Genomic DNA, 21929 nt, shown 5'->3' with positions numbered 1-21929 from the left:
TTAAAGTCTCTTACAGAAGTTGGCTTCAAGCTAGGCACTTGGTAGCTCATGCCTGTAATCCTAGCTACTCAACAAGCTAAGGTCTGTGGATCATGACTTGAAGCCACTTCAGGCAGTAAAGTCTGTGAGGCTCTTATCTCAATTAAATACCAAAAAAAAAAAAAGGCTGGAAGTAGAGCTGTGGCTCAAGTGGTAGAGCGCTAGCCTTGAGCAAAAACTTAAAGGACAGCACCAAGAGTGTTTGGGTTTCTTGTCGGCCACTCAAGATGAACTGATTCTTCGGGAAAGCGAAATTCAGAGCTCTGCCGCCCAGCCTGATTGACTGCATTGGCACGATAGATAGATAGAACAGACTCCATTGATAAAAAGATTTCCTGGCTGGCTGCTGAGCTAGCTAGCTGGATGCTTATAGCTAGCTATAAGGATCAAATCAAAAAGATGAGAGAGGGTTCTGCCAAGACCAAGGTGAAGAAGAAAGCCCCATGGGTTTTTAAAGCAAAAGCAAATGTATAAGCATCAGCAGGATACCCTTGCCCAACAGTCTTCAACATGAGCAAGGCAAATATACCATCCAGTCATTAAAAGACACCAAGACCACGGTGGATGCAAAGAAGCTAGGAGTAAAGGAAATGAAAGAAGTCATATAAGCAAGTGAAAATCAACCAGACTGGGAATTTACAAGACCAGCTGGAAGATACAATGGAAGATGCAAATAAAATCAAAGGAGCACTAAGTCGAAGTTATGGCACCCCAGAATTAGATGAAGATGACCTAGAAGCAGAGTTGGATGCATTCAGTGATGAGCTTCTGGCTGATGAAGGTAGTTCTTCCTTGGATGAAGCAGCATCTGCACCTGCCATTTCAGAAGGTGTTCCCACTGACACAAAAACAAGGAGGGAGTCCTGGTGGATGAATCTGGATTGCCACAGATCTCTGCTTCATAGACTTGCATCATCCAAGCATATCATGTAAAATAAACACATATTCTGGGATTAGGAATTATTTCCAAATTTGCCATAACAAATTTAGGGTTCTTTGCTTTTTTTTTTGAAAGAAAGGTTAATTACATTGCTCCTATTCATTTTTTTCCATTAAGAAACTTATTACTTGGGGGAAGCTTTCTTTGTATTAAAATATGATTCTTTTTCTCTTAGGAAAAACTACCTTAAAAGTAACTTAGAGGGGTTGGGAAGGTGGCTCAGTGGTAGAGTGCTTGCCTTGCATGCATGAGGCCCTGGGTTCGATTCCTCAGCACCACATAAGCAAAAAAGAAAAAAGCCGGAAGTGGCACTGTGGCTCAAGTGGTAGAACGCTAGCCCTGAGCTGAAGAGCTGAGGGACAGTGCCCAGGCCCAGAGTTCAGGCCCCACGACAGGACCTCCCCCCCCAAAAAAAGTATCTTAGACTTTATATGATTGGTTTTCATTCATTAATAATAATTTGAAATAAAACCATGGATATTAGACTCTTAAATTCTATGTCAGTGTTGGCTGGGTGCTGGTAGCTCACTCCTGTAAACCTACTTATTCAGAAGGCTGAGATCTTAGGATCACTATTCAAAGGCAGACCAGACAAGAGTCTATGAAAAGTCTATAAGACTCTGACCTCCAATTAGCCAGCAAAAAGCCAAAAGTAGATCTGTGGCTCAACTGATTTAATGCCAGTCTTGAGCAACAAAGCTAAGCAACAGCACAAGTCCTTGAGTTTAAGCCCCCAGTACCAGCACACATACAGACACACAAACAAAATTCTGTGACAGTGTAACTCTTAGTCTCAATGTGACCTGATATTGATGAGATAAAGATGAGATTATTGAGACAATATTATGATTCAAAACCAATTTCTTTTGTATTAGAGGTGGGTTAGAGTGATGGCTTTTTGACAGGATTTGTTGTGTCCTGTGATTTGCGAACAAGTCATTATTGTGTTCAATATTGAAATAATGAATTAACACTACTGTATCATGAGTAGATATTTTGGTTCTGTAGTTTCCTCAGTAATACAGCTTAACTTGTAATCAACAATGAATATTTCTTGATATTTAAGGTATAGTACTTTATTTATACTCAATAAATATTTTTCAAATGGAAAAAAAAGGACAGTATCCAGGTCCCAAGTCCAAGACCCAGTAATGGCACACAAATAACTAACTAACTAACTAAATAAATAAAATCCCTCCATTGCCCAGTGAAAGAGCTGAAGTGGAAAAGATTTCACCAGGGGGCAGTGCATAGTTGCTTTCCTAGAGAGAAGAATGAAGCTGATTGTACTATTGTATGTGTGTGTGTTTATGCATTTATCACTGTGTTTATGTGTGCCGAAGGAAGAGTACTTGTGTTTACTCTTTGGTTGGTTTGTTGGTTATGGAGCTGGACACTGGGGCCTGGACGCTGTCCCTGAGCTCTTTTTTTTGCTCAAGGCTAGTGCTCTACTACTGCTCTACCACTTTCACTTCCAGTTTTCTGGTGGTTAATTGGAGATAGGAGTTTAGCAGACTTTCTTTTCCAGGCTGGCTTTGAATGGCAATCCTCAGATCTCAGCCTCCTGAGCCATTAGCACTAAGCTTACTTGTGTGTGTGTGTGTGTGTGTGTGTGTGTGTGTGTGTGCACATGTGTGCACGCAAGCGCATGTGTTTTTGTTGCTGTTGCTTGGTTGTTTTCTTTTGTTTTTGTTTATTTTGTTCCAGTTCTGGAGCTTGATCTCAGGCCCCCCACTGTCCCTGAGCTTTTGTGCCCAAGGCTAGTGATCTACCATTTTGAGCCACAGCTCCATTTCCCACTTTTTTTGGGGTGGTGGTGATGGTGGTGGTGGTGCTTAATTGGAGGTGAGAGTCTCATGGACTTTTCTTCCCAGGCTGACTTTTTGAACTGCATTTCTCAGAACTCCACCTCCTGAATAGCTAGGATTACAGATGTGAACCATCCTTGTGTGTTTTATAGCATCAGATGGTCTGGCAGTCCATTCCTCTAATAACCTAAGTGATGAATATTCACATGGTTCTTCCTAGACGGTGGTGGGTATTTGTCTAAAGGCCTTACATATATTAACTCACCTCATTTTCACAACACTGAACAGAAAATGTTATGATCCCTGCTTCACAGACCAGGAAATCAAAGACCAGTTGGTTAAGTAACTTTCCAGAAACAGCACTAGGCAGAACTGGGGTCAAATCCAGGCTTCCTAGTTCCAGCATCCATTCCCTAATCCCCAGCTGCACTGACTTCAACAGAGAGTATAAAAAAAGTTAACTAAATAGCCAGTCACCGTGGTTCATGCCTGTAGTCCTAGCTACTCAGGAGGCTGAGATCTGAGGATTGCAGTTCAAAGCCAGCTTGGGCAGGGAAGTCCACAAGATTCTTATCCCTAATCAACCATCAAAAAGTTGGAAGGAGACTGTTGATCAAGTGGCTTCAGATTTGAACAAAAAAGCCAAAGAGAGTGTAAGGTCCGGAGTTCAAGTTGGGGAGGACCACACACACACACACACACACACACACACACACACAAAGGAAAGCTTAGGGAATGAGATTCAAATTCTTCTATCCCCCATTTGCAAGCTCAAGAGTTAGACAAATTAGAATCCTACACGTGCTGCTTTTATTGCTTTGTATTTACGACATAAAACTTCACTGTGTGTATTTAGCAATACAAATACAGTCTCCATAATTGCTGTTGACTTTTACAGATACTTACCAAGAAGGAAGGCATTGATGATGAGGAAACCATAAGGCCTGTTTAGTGTTTACTAGAGTGGACATTGACTCACTGCTTGTCTCTATTAGGCCGGCTGTTGGCCTGGCTACAGGGAAAAAGGCCTGCCTTATCTGCCCTCTCTAGAAGAGCTGTGAGCTTAAGGCCACATTCCTTTAGCAACTTACATCCAATGACCAAATCATGGGGAGTAAAATACGTCACCTTTCCCCTTGAGTCAGAACTGCTCTAGGCCATCACAGCCTTGGGCTTCCTGTGCTGGGCTCCCTCAGCGGAGACTGCATCTCAGCCTAGCTTCTCCCCCTTCTCAATGCTGCTCTCCTCTTTCCCTTCAAGTGAAGCCTCCAAGAGCACTCTCTCATAAACTTTGAGACCTCAAAATGCAATTCCCAGAGATTGCAATCTGTGACCGATACCTAATTGATTGATTTTCAAATATTGGTGGTAAATTAGGCCAACACTATGTCCCGTTTCATTTAGAAAACACAAGTGGCATCTTTTATTTGTTTACCTATGGAATAAGAATGTTAAAAATTAAGCCTAGCTACTTAGGAGGTTGAGATCTGGGGATTGCAGTTTGAAAGTAGCCCAGGCAAGAAAGTCTTTGAGACTCCTATCTCCAATTAACCACACACACACACACACACACACACACACACACACACACACACACACACAAAACCAGAGGTGGAGCTGTGGCTCAAGTGGTAGTGTACCAGCATTGAGAAAAAAAGCTCAGAGACAGTGCTCAGGCCCTGAGTTCAAGCCCTATGGAATGGTGCATACACACACACACACACACACACACACACGAATGTTAGCAATTATATTGTGATATTTAAAAGTAAAATATGTAGCTGGTTGCTGATGACTCACGCCTGTAATCCTAGCTATTCAGGAGGCTGAGATATAAGGATCACGGTTCGAAGCCCGCCCAGGCAAGAAAGTCCGTGAAATTCTTATCTCCAACAAACTACTCAGAAAAAGCTGGAAGTAGCACTGTAGCTCAAGTGATAAAGCGCTAGCCTTGAGCACAGAGAGGCTCAGGGACAGTGCCCAGACCCTAAGTTCAAGCACCAGGTCTGGCAAGATAATAATAATAATAATAATAGTAATGTATGTAGCCTGGCTCCAGTGGTTCAGATATGTACTCCTAGCTACTCAAGAGGCTGAGATCTGAGGATCACCATTCAAAGTCAGCCTGAGCAGGAAAGTCAGTGAGAGTCTTATCTCCAATTAACTAGGAAAAATTCAGAAGTGAAGGCATTTCTCAAGTGGTAGAGCATCAACCTTGAGTGCAAAAGCTAAAGAATAGTGCTGAGTTCAAGCCCCAGTACTAGCACACAAAACAAATTAAATACATACAATGGCCTAGTGGCTCACACCTGTAATCCTAGTGCTCTGATGCCTATTGCAGGAAGATTGAGAGTTTGTAGGAAGTCTGAAGTACGGAGTGAGACTTTGTCTCAAACAACCCAAAACCAAAGCACACAGTTGGTATGTTATATCTGCCTAATATGGAAAATATGATTTACCAAAAAGAGATTGTCTTAGCTGAACATGGTCAGCATACTTTAGTTAAAACAATTTATAGGATTTTATGTGAAATTACAGTTCTATAAATTAAGTAGGAAAAACTGACATCTTCAAACTACTTGGGAATATGGAGTGGTTCCAAATGTATTCAGATCCTCATTTACATATCAGTAAAGTTTTGTATTTAAAAAAACAAACCCCAAACCAGAAAGAGGACAAGTACATTTCTTGACAGGGAGTTCTTAGATATTTTATGTGTTTTTGTTGCAAATGTTTTATGTGTGTATTTAAATTGATTTACAGGCATAACAAAAGTCCAGTTCCAGTGTTTTATTGGCTTAGTAATGATTCTAAAATTTATCTGGAATAATAAACAGACAAAAATAGCTAAGAAAAATAAGAAAAGACTTGGGCCCTGGGTGACAGTAAAACACATAACAAATGACTTATAAATAAATTTATGTAGGTAATAAAATAATATGCACATTAGTGGACAGAATCGTTAGTGTAACAGTAGAGCTGGGCATCGGTGGTGGCTGTAATCGTAGCTACTCAGGAGAGTAGCTTATGGTTTGAAGCCAGCCCAGATAAGAAAGTCTGTGAGACTTTTATCTCCAGTTAATCACCAGAAAACCAGAAATGGAGATTTGGCTCAAAGTGGTAGAGTGCTAGTTTTCACCAAGAAGAGTTCAGGGATAACACTCAGGCCCTGAGTTCAAGTCTCATGACTAACAAAAAAAAAAATCAATAAGTACGTAAATAAATGAGCCGGGCGCTGGTGGCTCACGCCTGTAATCCTAGCTACTCAGGAGGCTGAGATCTGAGGATCGCGGTTCAAAGCCAGCCCGGGCAGGAGAGACCGTGAGACTCCTATCTCCAATAAACTACCAGAAAACCGGAAGTGGCGCTGTAGCTCAAGTGGTAGAGTGCTCGCCTTGAGCTGAAGAGCTGAGGGACGGTGCCCAGGCCCAGAGTTCAAGCCCCACGACCGACAAAAAAAATAAATAAATAAAATGAATGTAGGCTGGGCACTAGTGGCTCACAGCTGTAATCCTAGCCACACCGGAGGCTGAGATCTGAGGATCAAGCTTCAAAGCCAGCCTGGACAGAAAAGTCTAAGACACTCTTTTGTCTAAGACAACAACAACAACAACAAAACAACACATAGGATCAAGTTTCCTTGATGAGACTAAGATAAAAATGACATGAAGGCAATTAATTTGGAGGATATGCCTTGTATGAGTGAATGAAATAATGAATGGCCATATAGGTTTTGTTTTTAACCATTCCATTCCTTTTTAACATTGAGAAGGAAAAATTGGTGCATTTCTTTTTTTTAATTTGAGTAAGAATATTGGATAGAGGGACAGAATTGTTGAGCTAATTCTTAAATTAATATTACTAAGTGGCTTGTATTTGAACTACTGGATTATGCCTAAATATTCTTTGTTATAAGAAGAGCAAGCAGAAATAACAGAACAAATTAACTTGTAACTCTTCTTTTAAAGCACAACATTTAATTAGACTCCATTTGTAAATGGAGTCTACAAATGTTCATTTCATACCAATAATATGACTTAGGGAATTGCTGGCCTGTATCCAGGTACTTCTGGAAGCAAAACTCATGCATGCTATTAAGAAAGGGTGATTTGTAGGTGGTTGGAGTTCTGAATTCTGTAGGTAATTTGCATAAATTACAAAACTGTTCCACTAAATATATTACTTTTAAAATTCAGGTCAAACTCCCTTTTTCACATTAAAATTATCTTTAAGTAGCTTTACAAAGGAATTTCAATTCAACATGTCAGGTTATGAGAACAATGCATCTTGATGAATGTCACCCCTTTCACCATTCTGTCCCATTTCCCCCAACCCCACTGCTCCCCTCACATTACCTGATTCCATTTTCACATAAGCACATTGAATATAATGATTGTATCCACTTACTTCTTTTTTTAAAAAATGACATTCAGGCAGGATGCTGGTGGCTCACGCCTGTAATTCTAGCTACTCAGGAGGCTGAGATCTGAGGATCGCGGTTTAAAGCCAGCCCGGGCAGGAAACTCCATGAGACTCTTATCTCCAATTAACCACCAGAAAACCAGAAGTGGCACTGTAGCTCAAGTGGTAGAGTGCTAGACTTGAGCTGAAGAGCTGAGGGACAGCACCCAGGCCCAGAGTTTAAGCCCCACGACTGACAAAAAAAAAAAAAAAAAAAGACATCAGGCTAGACACTTGTGGCTCATGCTTGTAATCCTAGCTAGTTACAAGGCTGAGATCTGAGAATCGTGGTTCAAAGCCAGCTTCAGCAGCAAAGTCTGTGAGGAAGGAGACTCATCTCCAAAAATAAGCACCAAAAATAAGCCAGAAGTAAAGTTTTGACTCAAGTGGTAGCTAGCCTTGAGCACAAAAGTTTAGGTACAGTGCCCAGGCCCTGAGTTCAAACACCAGGACCCACACATATAAAAGTGACATTCAGTAGACATGTCCAAAGTTTTAAAATTGTAATGTATTTACATGAGGTTATAGCAAATAGTTAAGTTCCAAAAGTAGCTAATACATACTTTGATTTGTGTTATATAGGTTACTAAACTTTAAGAGCTTCGCTAAATGTAAAGTGGATAGTTTGTGTAAGAAACACATAATGAAATGTAAATTAAATATAAAAAGATTTAGCCCTATGTAACTGTAAATATTTGATTTACTCAGTCAATCAAGAAATACTTATAGAGATTCCAATCGATAAGCATGTATTAAGCTTCCATTATGTATATGAAAACCATTCAAATGTGGCATCTGTCACTGGGAAGGGAGTCTTTGTAAATAATTTCAGTGTAGAGAAACATGTAAGCTCATTTGGGTTTTGCTTTTTCTTTTGTGCAGGTACTGAGGCTGGGTTCTTCAGCTTTTTGGCTCAAATCTGGCGCTCTACCACTTGGGCCACACCTACATTCTTTTGTTTGTTGCTTGTTAATTGGTGATAAGAGTCTCATGGACTTTCCTGCCCAGGCTGACTTTGAACTGTGATCTTCAAATTTCAGTCTCCTGGAGAGCTAGAATTACAGGAGTGAGTCACCACTGACCAGTTTGGAATTGTGAATTGCTATAGCAAGTGTTAAAAAAAGATTTTATTTATAGTAAAGTATACTAAATAAAATTTCTCTTACCAAAATATTCAAATGGGGAATTAGAATAAAGTATTGTGGACAAATAAATCTAAAATGTAACACTATAGCTTTTGCATTTTTATTTTTTGCGAATGTCTTTAATGTATTAATAAATAATAGTATAGGGCTGGGAAGGTGGCTCAGTGGTAAAGCGCTTGCCTTGCATGCATGAGGCCCTGGGTTTGATTCCTCAGCACCACATAAGCAGAAAAAGCCAGAAGTGGTGCTGTGGCTCAAATGGTAGAGTGCTAGCCTTGAGCTAAAAAGCTGAGGAACAGTGCCCAGGCCCCAAATTCAGTCTCCATGACCAGAAAAAAAAATAGCATAAATATATTCTTCTCAATCCATACTAGGTATAACTTAGACTTTTTAAATTTTTGAGGTTTTGTTTTGTTTTTTGTTTTTTGCCAGTCCTGGGGCTTGAACTCAGGGTCTACGCACTGGGTTTCTTTTGCTCAAGGCTAGCACTCTACTACTTGAGCCAGAGCTCCACACCCAGCCTTTTCTGTTTATGTAATGCTGAGGAAATGAACCCAGGGCTTCATGCATGTGAGGCAAGCACTCTACCACTGAGCTACCTTCCCAGCCCTGAGCTTTGTAAAATTGTATTTGGCAGTACTGGAGTTGGCACTCAGGGCTTCCTGCTTGCTAGGTAGGAGCTCTACTGCTTAAGTCATACACCTAGCCCTTATCATTTTTGTGGTCCTCAACTCTGGGCCTGGGCACTATCCCTCAGCTCTTCAGCTCAAGGATAGTGCTCTACCACTTGAGCCACAGTGCCATTTCTGGCTTTTTCTGCTTATGTGGTGCTAAGGAATGGAACCCAGGGTCTCATGCATGCAAGGCAAGCACTCTACCACTGAGCCACTTTCCCAGCCCCCTTATCAATTTTTATTAGCATAAATAATTGTATAAAGGGATTTCATTCTGATACTTACGTATATGCATATGAGGCAATTTGATTGAGTTCACCTGGTGTATAGTACTCCTTAATAACTAAGACGTTTTGAATAATGAGATGTGCTATCAATGCTTTGTTGAAAGAGTCCACTCAGGAATGAGTTGATGGAGAAGCATAAGTAGCTAGCAATGGTTGGAGAGACAGAGGAAGGGGAGTAGACAAACAGATTTAGGAGTGGGGGTAATAAGGCTGGTTATTTTCCTTTGAAAACACATTAGGGAAGTGGTACTGTGGCTCAAGTGGTAGAGTGCTCACCTTAAGCTAAAGAGCTAAAAGACAATGCCCAGGCCCAGAGTTCAAACCCCATGACCAACAACAACAACAAAAAAAGAAAATACATATTAGATCATGTCTACCAACCACTCCTTATTAATAGCCTCACAAAAAGCCAGGTGCTGGAGGCTCATCCTTATTATAGAAGCTACTCAGGTGCCTGAGATCTGAGGGTCATGGTTTGAAGCCAACCCAGGCAGGAAAGTCCATGAGACTCTTATCTCCAATGAATCAGCAAAAATGACAGAAGTTGAGCTGTGCAGCTCAAGTGGTATAGACAGCCTTGAGCAAAAAAGCTAAAGAATAGCGCCCAGATCTTGATTTCAAGCCTTAGTACTAGTTGGAGGCAGGAGGGGAAGACAAAAAGGTAAAAGTCCATCAGGGCTTTCCTGGGAAGAGTTCTATGGTCCTCAGGTAACCTCATATCCCTTGGTAATTCCCAGAGCCCACTTTTTTTTTCCCCTCAAAGCTCTTCTTTACACCTGGTTTGTAGGTTCATTGGTAAAATTATTTGAGTCTTGGTGCTCTTGTACCCTGACTTTACAAAAGACTCACAGAAGGCCCGAGATGTAGTGTTAAAGGACAGAATTAATTGGATGCCAAGAGTGAATGAAATGAGCCAAGGCACCTTGAACTTGTAGTCTGAGCAACTGTGCACATGTGATGTACTTTCCCAAGGTGAAGTTTGTTAGAGAAGAGGATTTGGGGGAGAGAAAAGAATGATTCAATGTTGGGTATATTACATTTGAATTGCAAACTTTGAGTATTTCATTTTAGAAAATATGTAAGTGTGTGTGTATATATATATAAACAACCATAAATATAGATCAACAGACTATGAAATTTTAAAATCTCATTAAAACCCCCCCTTGGTGATTTTGAAACAGCTTCCTAAGTCTCAAATACAGAAATCAAATACACTGCAAATTATCTTGTTTCTTATTTTAACAACAATTGTTTAGAGTGAAAGCTTAGCTTAGTAAATCATGTTACTGTATTTGAAAATAGAGTATTTAGAAATAGGATTTGTCTCTTCAAATACCATCAGCTATAAAGACAAGTAAAACCCCAAACAACTTTTTACCCCCAAACATTGCCTTCCCAGCAGAAAATACAAAATGTTCTTTCTTCCCAGAATGACTTTAGTATCACATAGCACATTGATAGCTTCCAGCTCCCAACCTTGAGCAAAAAGATCTAAGGGTCACGGTCATGCCGGTAATTCTAACTACTCAGGAGGTTGAGATCTGAGAATCCAGGTTCAAAGTCATCCTGGGCAGGAAAGTCCATGAGACTTTTATCTCCAATTAACCGCCTCACCCTCCCCCCAAAAAAAAGCCAAAAGTAGAGTTGCAGCTTAAGTGGTAGAGCACTAGTCTTGAGTGAGCACAAAAGCTCAGGGACAGTGCCCAGGGTCATGAATTTAAGCCCCAAGATTGGCTCACGTGTGCACGCATGCACACACACACACACACACACACACACACACACACACACACATTGTTACAACAACAGCTGCAAACCTATCACAATGCCACCCACCAAGGAAGCTCAGGCCACACCATGTCAGGTATCTACAGCAGGGTTTTCTTTCATTGCAAAGTATTTACTTTTCACTGTGACTACTTCACTATGTCTAGTGTGCACATATGGTCATGAATGAATGAATGAAAGCTAAAGAATCTCAAGGATGGCCAAAACAAGAAAGAAAAAACAGGTTCATCAGACAAACAAAATATGAATCATTAATCAAGAAAACAAAACCCAGTTTAAGGACCATCTGGCCGTTTTAGGGTAGAGACTATACAAACAGGAATAAAAGTCTGATTTCAGAATAAGCAACTTATTTTTCTACCAAGGTGGTATTTGTGCATCTGTTCCACCTAGGAAATGTGTAGGATACTTCTTCCAAAATAACCTCACTCATAGACCTCCCTATTTTTCTTTTTTCTTCTTTTGTGGTGCTGAAGATCAAAATCAGGGCTCTGTGATTCTCAGTAAGCTCTCTGCCACTGAGCTACCAGCCCTCCTACTTGATAATCATGGTTAAAATTCAGGTTATTCTATGTGCCTCCGATCAGACAAAATAATATTTATCAAAATGAACTCCAGGAAAGGGAAACAAAAAGGTTTTTTTTTTCTTTGTTGATGTTTTTGTTTTTTCTTTTTGTATTGTTTGTTCATTTATCTGTCTTTGGGAGAGCAGGGAAGGCCCAGAAATGGAGGGACAAAGGATGAACAAATGCAGCAGTGGTACTCACTGGACACTATGTGGAAAATGATCTACACAACTTGTGGGTGGAGATGGGAGGGAAAAACTGGGAAAGCACCAGGGAAGGAGTGACAGTGTCCAAAAAGAAATGTACTCTTTACCTGACTTTTGTAACTGTAACGGTCTGTACATCACCTTTCAAATAGCAATTAAAAAAAAGTTAGGTTATTCTCAGTCCTTTGTAGATGGGGGAAAAAAAGCAAATTTATCTTTGGCAAATAGTTTTGATCTTATTACACAAAATTACTACACAAGAAGTCTGCAGGTACTGGACCAGATGTGTCTGGAAGGCTTTGAGCCCCCGTGGAAGGCTGCACGTATTTTGGGTAAGCAGCTGGTAGTGGCCCCTTCCACAGCTGGCTGCTGAAGCCAGGCAAACTAGGATAGGAGCAGATGCGGCTTAAGTTGGGGTTCAATCCTCTTAGGGGTACAATTGGTTTCTCTTCGTAAAGCTGCCTCACCTTCCTGAAACCACACAGAAAAGAGTTTATGGAGGCTTCTGGAAAAAATGCACAGGTGAAATTATCTCAGTCTTTTTTTTTTTTTTTTAACAATATGGGTTCCTATTCTAAAGGCTTAATTTCAGAGCAGCTACAGGGAATTTCCCAATTCTTTAGGGTTGTCTGCAATAAGACCTCTTCATATGACCTATCTTAATACCATTTTGGATAAACTACTCATTTAGGAAATGACTATAAATACTATTCAATCTTAGCAAGCAATGTCCTTGGCACTTGCAAATAAAACACAGAGCAAAAGGACTCCCTAGATTGTGTAGTGAGTCCATCTTCTGTGGTTCCTAGTTGAAGGCAGAGTAACCTAGGATCCTTCCCATGGCCTTCCAAAGACAAGTGTTCCAGAATCCAGGAGCACAAGACTCTTGATGTGTCCATTAGAGCTGAGTGGACCTGGGATGATTTTTTTTTTCTTCCCATTCTGAGGCTTGAATTCAGGGCATGGGTGCTGTTTCTGAGCTTCTTTGGCTCTAGGCTAGCTACTTGAGCCTCAGAGCCACTTCAGGCTTGTTTTTTTTTTTTGAGTAGTTCATTGGAATTAAGAGTCTCATAGATTTTCTGCCTGAGCTGGCTTTGAATCAGGATCTTCAGATCTCAGCCTCCTGAGGATTACCCACATGAGCTATCAGCACTGGGCTGGGATGAATGTTTTTTAACCTTGAAATCACACAGTAGGATGGTGTGTCCTTCGAAGTGTGTTAAGAGGATTAAATGATAGACAATGTGGAAAACATACAGTCTGTCGCTTTATCTGAATAAACACACAACACAAAAGGAAATCATCTTTATGATATTTTTTCAAAGACCTCTACATTAGGTTTAGGGGACTGAGTAACTGGGCATCAGACACTGGTGACTTCAAAGCTGAGGTCTGGGGAACATGGCTCAAAAACAACTTGGACAGAAAAGTCTTCCCAGACACTATTTCTGATTAACCAGCAAAATGCTGGGTTGGAGGTGTGGCTCAGTGGTAGAGCACCAGCCATGAAGAATATATGTATTTTTTAATAAAGCAAACATTTCTACAGGCTTATTTGTTTTACCTACCCAGATTTCCTATCTTATGTAAGATGCATTTTAGACAAGATGCATCCTACACATGATGTATCCTACTTAAAATCATTCATTGCTTCTACAAAGAAAGAAAGATGAACCAGCTTTCTGGTGACCTATGGAGTATTTGTGTTTTGTTTGTCCTATTAGCCACCACCTGCAAAACCCACTCCTCCCCAATTTTTTTGGGGTCCAGTGGTGGGGCCTGAACTCTGGGCCTGGGCGCTGTCCTCAGCTCTTCAGCTCAAGGCTAGCGCTCTACCACTTGAGCCACAGCGCCACTTCCGGCTTTTTTCTTTTTGCTTATGTGGCGCTGAGGAATCGAACTCAAGGCCTCAGGCATGCAAGGCAAGCGCTCTACCACTGAGCCACCTTCCCAACCCCTCCCCATTTTTTTTAAGGAATTAGGAACCCTGCCCTGGTACAAAGGTTAAGTAGAAAAAAGAAACAATAAAAATGTTGAATTTAAAAAAAAAAAGATTGTGAGCTGGGCACCAGTGGCTCACACCTACAATCCTTGCTACTCAGGAGGCTGAGATCTGAGGATCATGGTTCAAAGCTAGTCAGGTTGGGGAAAGTCCATGAGATACTTATCTCCAATTAATCACAGAAAAAGCTGGACTTGGTGCTATGCTCACGTGGTAGAGCTCTAGTTTAGCAAAAGGAACTCAGGGACAGCACCCAGGCCCAGAGTTCAAGCTCAAGGACCAGCAAAAAAAAAAACAAGATTGTTTATCTGCAGAGCAAGGCTGTCTATTTTACCCTTCTGTTTGCATTGACCTTGGGTTTCTCAGGTATGGACAAGAATCTGCCTTACAAAAAGGATTCTGTGCCTCAAATGGTAGCATGAATGCCTGGCAAAAAAGGGTTCTTTCAGAAAGCTGCTGTTGATCTAACCATTTACCGCCCTTCCATGACATCATTTTAGTAAAAAAAGAGTTTAAATTTGGTGGTCTAAATTGTAATCACCCAGAGGTGATTAAACAGCTAACGCCTAACTATTTTTTTTTTAAAGCTATGGCCACTGGGAGAGAGAGAAAGAAGGGTTGACATTGGCCCCCAAAAGAAATGCACTCAGTACCGGATTTATGAACCATCAAACAAACATCTCTACATTACCCTAATAATAACCATCAAAATGTGTTTGGACAAAAGCTACGGCCAGTTGCATGACAGTGACCACTCAGCCGGCTTAAAAAGACTCCAGGTGGATTAACGTATGAATTATGATTCACCTTCTCTTTCCTGTTTTGGTGGAACATGAAGACTGAATCACCCTGACAATTAAAAAAAAATAAAAATAAAAAAGCTCCGGTTTCCCCCCCTGCGCGTCCGCGCGCTGGTGACAGTGTCACCGGCTGCCGCGCAGGTGGGAGTTCCTGTCGCCATTTTAAGGAGACACCAACTCCTCGGCGAGGAAGTGTGCGCCCAGTCAGTGACAAGGGGTTGCGTCTGGAACAAAGCGTACACAGGGAAATGAGAAATGGGGTCCAGTCGCCCCTGGTCCCACTCTCCACCTGGGTCCCCCTCTTTCCAGTTCACTCCCCCCCCCACCCCAACCCCGGGGACGCCAGGCCCTTTAGGTGTCCCTTCGTACCTCCCCTCCCCCCAGGCGGGCAGGTGTGAGCTCGCCCGGCCAGTGCGCGGAGGGGGCCGGCGGCCGGCCGTGGGGTGCGGGTCTCGGATGGGGGGGGAAGGGAAGTGAGGGGTGGGGGAGAGGGGAAGCGCGCCCCGCTGCGGGCTATCAGGGACAAAGCGTTTCCAAAGGTGTCCGCGCGATCGGCACTCCCCCACCACCACTTGGGGCGCCTTCCGGCCCACCCGGGGCGAGTCTGTGGATGCTGTGGCCGGAGCCAGCCCGCGGTTCCATCCGCGCCCTCATCTTCAGACCCCCCCCCCCAAAAAAAAACTCCGACCAGCCAGCGGCTCCCGCGGCCACCCGCACCAGACGCCCTTCCCACAATGCAACTCCCCTCCTTCCTTCGGTTGCGCACCCGGGAATGCAGCATCCCACCCCACCCCCACCCCTCCCGCCCGGGCCGCCCTGGGCTCACGCCAGCCCGCCTTCCTCCCTCCCCCCCCCCGTCCCCGGGGGCCACGTCCTCCCGCCGCACCTTCCACCCTGGGGGGGGGGTGCTGGGAGGTGGGGGAGCGGAGGGGAGGTCCCCCATTCTTCTCCAGCGGTCACGGCGAGCTGAGATCGGAACAGGCTGGCTGCCCGCGGCTCTTACAAGGCACGCGGGAGGAGGAAGGGGAGGAGGGGGGAGGTTGGGGGGGAACCGGTGCCCAGGCAGTGCGCAGCCTCCGCTCTCCTCGTCTGCGCCCCGCAATCCACCCCCCTCCCCTGCGCCCCAGCCGCGCCTCGTCCCCCTCCTCCCTCGCCCCTTCCTTCCCCGATGCTCGGTGTCCACCCGCCGCGGGGGCCGCTCCGTCAGAGCCCGCACCCAGCGCGGGGCGCCAGCCGCAGCGGGGACACTATGCGAAGGGACTGCGCGGCGCCGCACGCGGCTTTGGGTTGAAAGAGCGGGCGCGCGGCCAGGGGGGTGGCGGTGGTGGTGAAGGGCGCGCTGGAGGCGGGGGCATGGCGTGTGCCATGCCCGGTTAATCCCACCGAGAGCCACGGAGGTGTCAGGACCGCGATCCCCCCCCCGCCCCAGTAGATTTGAAATGCCTGCGACTCCAGAGCCTCAGCGCCCAGAGCGTGTCTTGTATGTAAGTTGGGAGGCCCGAGAGCCGCGTGTGGGTGGGGATTGTGTGTGTGTGTGTGTGTGTGTGTGTGTGTGTGTGTAGGGTGTGGGGGGGGAGGGGGAGGAGGTGGTAAGGTAGATCCCCCCCCCCCTGCGATCAGCCCTGAAAGTAGAAGGGAAGCCGCGCGGGCTGGGCCGCCACGCCACTCCTCCTGCTCCTGAAGGTCGCTGGAAACCTGCGCCCTTCCACCTTCTGGGGAAAATCCGCCACGCCGACCTTCCGCCCCTCCCCGCCCCCACCCACGACCGGGCAGTGACACAAAGGACATCCGACTGCGGGGAGGAACATCGGAGAAGGACGGTGGGGACGCCGTGGGCGCCTGGCCACGGGCATCCAGCTTCAGATCCTAGCCTGCCACACCGGCAAGATGTCATAAGTCAGGGATAGGGTTGGACCCCAAACTTGAAGTTGAGCACCTCTGGGACGAACTCGTGGCGGTTCATGAATCTTCAATGAGACTTAGGCTTAGAAAGCCAGAGGTGATCAGAGACCATTGAAGGAGAGACCAAAGAAGACCAGCCCCGCGGAAGCCACGGAAAAGAATTACACTGGAGATAAGAGACCTGGCTCTCCATCATCTTTTGAAAGACACAGTATCTTTTCTTAGAGCGGAGCGCGTAAGCACGCGTCTAGGGGATCCGAATCTCCCCCCTTCCCCCATTTCGGGGGGGAGAATTTCCTGAGTCCGCAGCTCCCAGGATCTAGCCAGTGGTGGGTCCCTGACCCGGAGGGTTTGGGGTGGGAGGGGGGGAGATAAGGAGGGGGCTAACCGGGGAAGGGGGGTGGGAGGGAGGGTGGCGCTGCGCCACGATGCAGGACTAAACAGGAGCACGTTGCTTCCCCCCTCCCCATCGCGTATCTCTGTTCCTCAGGTTGAGGGGTAGGGGATGAGGGGATACTAAAGGATGCTGGCATGTCACTGGCCTTTCCCGCCAGAAGGGGTGCTTGATCATTGGAAAGGCAGTAAAAGGGGAAGTTTTTTTTTTTTTTTTTCTTGGTATTTTTGCTACAGCCTGATCCGCAGGGTCGGTGAACAAAGGCCTCTGCTTGCCCAGGACGCGCGCGCGCGCACGCGGGGGGCGCAGGGCTGAGCGCCCCTCTTCCCTCACCCTGGGGTCCGGGATCACGTGCCTAAACCTGGCCCTAGATGGCCTTCCAGCCAGCCGGCTGGACACCTGGAGGAAAACGCGCTTTTTTCTTTTTTTCCCCCAATGTTTTTTGTTTGTTTGTTTTGTTTTGGGGCTTAGAACTCTGGGCCTGGGCGCTGTCCCTGGCTGCCCCTGGCTGCCCCTGTGCTGCTTTCGCTCGAGGCGAGCGCGCAACCACTTGGAGCCACAGATCCACTTAGGCTTTTTTTTTTGAGTAGTTAATTGGAGATAAGAGTCTCACGGGGACTTTTCTGCCCAGGCTGGCTTCGAACAGCGATCCTCAGATCTCAGCTTCCCGAGTGGCTGGGATGCCAGGCGTGAGTTTGATCTCTGGTGCACCCCTCTCTTCCCCCTAACCATCCATCACCTCCCCACGTGTCAGGGCTCTCAGCACCCACGAAGGAGGACCTTTGAGGGGACCCTGGGCTCCTCGGGTGCTGGCCCAGGCCACTCGGGTTTTACAAGGACGCACATTGGGAGTGGGGGGGGGGGGAGAATTTCCGATATCCGCTTTGCGCGTCTTTCATGAGCTGGGGAGAGTTTGGCGATCGTCTGAATCCTTTGTGTCTCTCAGCGGTGCGGACCTGGGGGGAAGAAGGGCCCGGTGGCTTGGTGTAGTGGGGAGGGGGGTGTCAGAAGCTTGTGTCTCCCATGGAAAGCAAAACTGTTGCGGGGGACCCTTTTTTCTTAGAGTGATCAATGGTGTGTAGACTAGAGTAGAAAGAAGGGGGGGGGCGGAAAGCCCTGCCCCTAAGAAACCATGAATGCATTTGCGTTTGGAAGGAAATTAGACACCTCTAAAGCGAGCCTTGCGGTTGGTTTCTGTCGTGGTCGTGGTCGTCGTTGTTGCAATTTTCAAAATAAGAGGTAGGAGGAAAGAAATCTATGGCTTGCTGAATTCAGGGCCCAGCTGGGCTGTAATTTGTCACCTTGATAGAAAAAAAAAAACTAAGCAGCAACTCGTGCTTTTTCTGACGTCAGAAGGACAACGGAAATAAAACCTGAGCTCTGGCAGCTGGCTGGCCTCATTGTCAAATGTCTTACACTGGGTGGGTGCCCTCCTGATCTAGCTGGGCCCTGATCTGCTGTGGTGTCTGCTACTCCTCTGGATTTCGGTTTAATCTCTCCCTTAACATGGCTTTGCTCTTCCTTGTCTTAATTCTCTGTTGTTCTGAGGAACTGGAAACAGGACTGGTTTGAGGAAGTGTGTGTGTGTGTGTGTGTGTGTGTGTGTGTGTGTGTGTGTGTGTGTGTGTGTGTGTGTGTGTGTGTGTGTGTGTGTGTGTGTGTGTGTGTGTGTGTGTGTGTGTGTGGTTTGCTTTGAGGAAGTGTGTGTACATGTGTGTAAGTGCAGGATGGTACTGGGCCTTGAACACAGGGCCTGGGCACTGTCCCTTAAGCTTTTTCTACTCCAGGCAGGTGCTCTACCACTCGAGTCACAGCTTCACTTCTGGTTTTTTGCTGGTTGTTTGGAGATCAGTGTCTCACCGACTTTTCTGCTTGAGCTGGCTTCAAACTGTAAGTCTCAGCTCAGCTTCCTGAGTAGCTAGGATGACAAACGTGGGCTCTTCAAGGTCTTTTAATTCTTGGTATGTTTTGGTTTGAGGTCTTTTTTTTTTTTTTTTTGCCTTTTTCCTCCCTCTTTAATTGTTCTGTATTCAATAAATGTTTCCTTCAGGGCAGGCTTATTGTGTGGCTGGCACCAACTAATGAGATTAAGTTCTTGCTTCTGTGAAGGTCCATTCTTGTGGGAGATACAAAACATGGCAATGAAAAACAAACAAACAACAACAACAACAACAAAATAACCCCATGGCAATGCGTGTGTGAATATATGCCAGGTATCAAGGCAATGGAGAAATAGAACCATATGGTGTGTTGTAGAGAATACTTGCCATTGGGCAGTCCACTAGGAGGGGCTGTGTGAGGACTGACACCTGTCCTGAAACCTGAATAAATGAGAAAGGCTCAACTCTTTGAATAATTAGAAGTCCTGCCGAAGGAACAGCAAGTACCTATTATCCTCTGCTTTGACTGTAATATAATTCAGCAGATGAGGTGAATAGTGTTGAAAGGTATTTACTGTTCTTGTCAGCATTGAGGTTTGAACTCAGGGCCTCATGCTTGCTAAGCAGGCAGTCTTACTGCTCAGCCACGTATTTACCATTCACCATTCTTTTTTTTTTTTTTTTTTTGTCGGTTGTGGGGCTTGAACTCTGGGCCTGGGCGCTGTCCCTCAGCTCTTCAGCTCAAGGCGAGCGCTCTACCACTTGAGCTACAGCGCCACTTCCGGTTTTCTGGTGGTTTATTGGAGATAGGAGTCTCATGGTCTTTCCTGCCCAGGCTGGCTTTGAACCGCGATCCTCAGATCTCAGCCTCCTGAGTAGCTAGGATTACAGGTGTGAGCTACCAGCGCCCGGCCCATTCACCATTCTTTAAGCATATTCTGATGTGTATGTGTGTGTGGGTATGCTGGTACTGGGGCTTGAACTCAGCACCCTGAGCTCTCACTTGAATTTTTTTGCTCTGATACTGGTACGCTACCACTTGTGCTACCCTTCCACTTCCAAGTGTTTGTGGCTAATTGGAGAAGAGAGTTTTGTTGACTTTACTACCTGGGCTGGCTTCAAACTGCAATGGTGAGGTTGTTCCATGAACTAAGACTGATGCCTGGTTGTTCTATGCTGCCTTTGCCTCCCCTTGGGTGATAGCTGAAACATCCCCTTTGGTGATCAGCAAGAACCTGATCTTGCTTATTGTGCCTCTAATATCCAGCACATCTTAGTTGCTTAATAAATACTTGTTGGGAAGAAATGTTGGCCAAGCCATCTCATTCCTCTCTTTAGAGTCTTGTTGAGCAGACTTTGAAGTCCATTTCCTATTAGCTTTTCCCCTCCTTACGTTGTAACCATTGGTACTCTCTCTGCTCTGCTTTTCTTGCTCAACTCTCTGGCAGAGGCCAGATTCTTCCCAGGCCCCTTCAAGTCTGTCTTCTTGTCTCCATTCCCTCTGCCCAAGTTCTGGTCCCTATCAGCTGATCTAAACTTAGCAATTTGAATGGGATTGAAGAATCATGAAATGAAGCAAGTCTGGAGCTGGTGGCTCATGACTATAATCCTACCTACTGAGGACTCTGAGATCTGAGGATCGCAGTCCCAAGCAGGCCAACCCAGGGAGACAAATAGGAGACTCTTATCTCTAATGAAAGAGCAAAAAGCCAGAAGTAGAGGTGCGGCTCAAGTCTTAGAGTGCCAGCTTTGACCATAAAAACAAAGCCCTGATTTCAAGCCCCAGTACTAGCAAAATAAAAAAAAATATGAAACAGATGTAGAGGAGCCTAGAAGAATCTGACAGTGAGGAGAGCAAGGTGCAAGTGTGGTAAGGGGTGAAGGAGGCACAGCTTCTCAGTCGGTCTTTTTTGCACTGTACCTTCCCTGCCTTTTCTGCCATTAGTGGCTTTTGGATTCCTCTTGAAATCCTATATAGTTGTGACAACCTAGCGCAGATGTCTCTCTCCCCCTCCCTTGACCACCTTCCATTGTCCACCATTCACTGACCACCTTCACTGTCATTTTCAGATGGATTTGTAGTTGGCCCTTTACTTTTTTGCATGACTGGCACTCTGAGAGGTGGGAGGCAGAGGCCAAGTTAGCCTCTGAGTAAGGACTCAAACTACATCCCAACTTTCTTGCTCAGGGACTTTGGGCAAGTAGTTTCACATCTCCAAGTTACAGGTTTTTCATTTGTTAAATGGAGATGATGATGCTGGTGATGATTGTGGTAGTACTCACCATATATATATATATATATATATATATCTCCTGATGATTTAATTAAGATAATGGATGTGAGATGTTTGGCGCCGTGCTAGTAGCACTTCATATATATTAAATTAAAAAGGATTTCAGGGAAGAGGCGCTGTAGCTCAAGTGGTAGAGCGCTCACCTTGAGCTGAAGAGCTGAGGGACAGCGCCCAGGCCCAGAGTTCAAGTCCCACGACCGACCAAAAAAAAAAAAAAAAAAAAAAAGGATTTCAGGTTCCTCATCTTTCAGAGATGGAGAAAGTGGATCAGTAAAGTTTCCTTTACGGTTGCACTTTTGTGACTAATCTTTGAAAAATGCTTTTCTAAGCCAGGTGCCTTTGGCTCACACTTATAATCCTTAGCTACATAGGAGGCTGAGATCTGAGGATCTCAGTTTGAAGCCAATCTGAGCAAGAAAGTCTGTGAGACTCTTATCACCAATTAACTCCTCCAAATCTGAGAGTGGAGCTGTGGCTCAAGTGGTAGAGCACCAATCAAAAGCTAGGGACAGGGCTGGGAAGGTGGCTCAGTGGTAGAGCGCTTGCCTTGCATGCATGAGGCCCTGGGTTTGATTCCTCAGCACCACATAAGCAAAAAGAAAAAAGCCGGAAGTGGCACTGTGGCTCAAGTGGTAGAGCGCTAGCCTTGAGCTGAAGAGCTGAGGGACAGCGCCCAGGCCCAGAGTTCAGGCCCCATAACTGGACTCCCCCCCCCAAAAATAAAAAAGCTTTTCTGAAAGGAA

The 21929-nt window shown here is 45.1% G+C and overlaps 1 protein-coding gene and 1 pseudogene across 5 annotated transcripts in view; both read left to right on the top strand.

Annotated features, from left to right (window-relative positions):
* Positions 1 to 266: 266 nt before the first annotated feature.
* Positions 267 to 944, top strand: LOC138836347 (charged multivesicular body protein 5 pseudogene; annotated as a pseudogene).
* A 14865-nt stretch (positions 945 to 15809) lies between these two features.
* Slc38a1 (solute carrier family 38 member 1) overlaps positions 15810 to 21929 on the top strand; it is a 73108-nt gene continuing 66988 nt past the window's right edge. The window contains exons 1-2 of one of the 5 annotated variants that reach the window (XM_070039372.1): positions 15810 to 16200; positions 16400 to 16947. The gene's annotated coding sequence lies outside the window, so the exon portion shown is untranslated. Of the gene's footprint in view, positions 16201 to 16336; positions 16948 to 17080; positions 17702 to 21929 lie in introns of those variants that run through there. The other 4 variants (XM_070039378.1, XM_070039381.1, XM_070039386.1 and 1 more) reach the window with 4 other exon arrangements.

The sequence above is a fragment of the Dipodomys merriami genome, unplaced genomic scaffold (assembly GCF_024711535.1).
Source record: "Dipodomys merriami isolate MVZ:Mamm:240054 unplaced genomic scaffold, mDipMer1.0.p SCAF_10, whole genome shotgun sequence".
NCBI lineage: Eukaryota > Metazoa > Chordata > Mammalia > Rodentia > Heteromyidae > Dipodomys > Dipodomys merriami.
The sequence above is the reverse complement of the archived record's forward strand: the minus strand, read 5'-3'. Positions and strand labels throughout refer to the sequence as shown.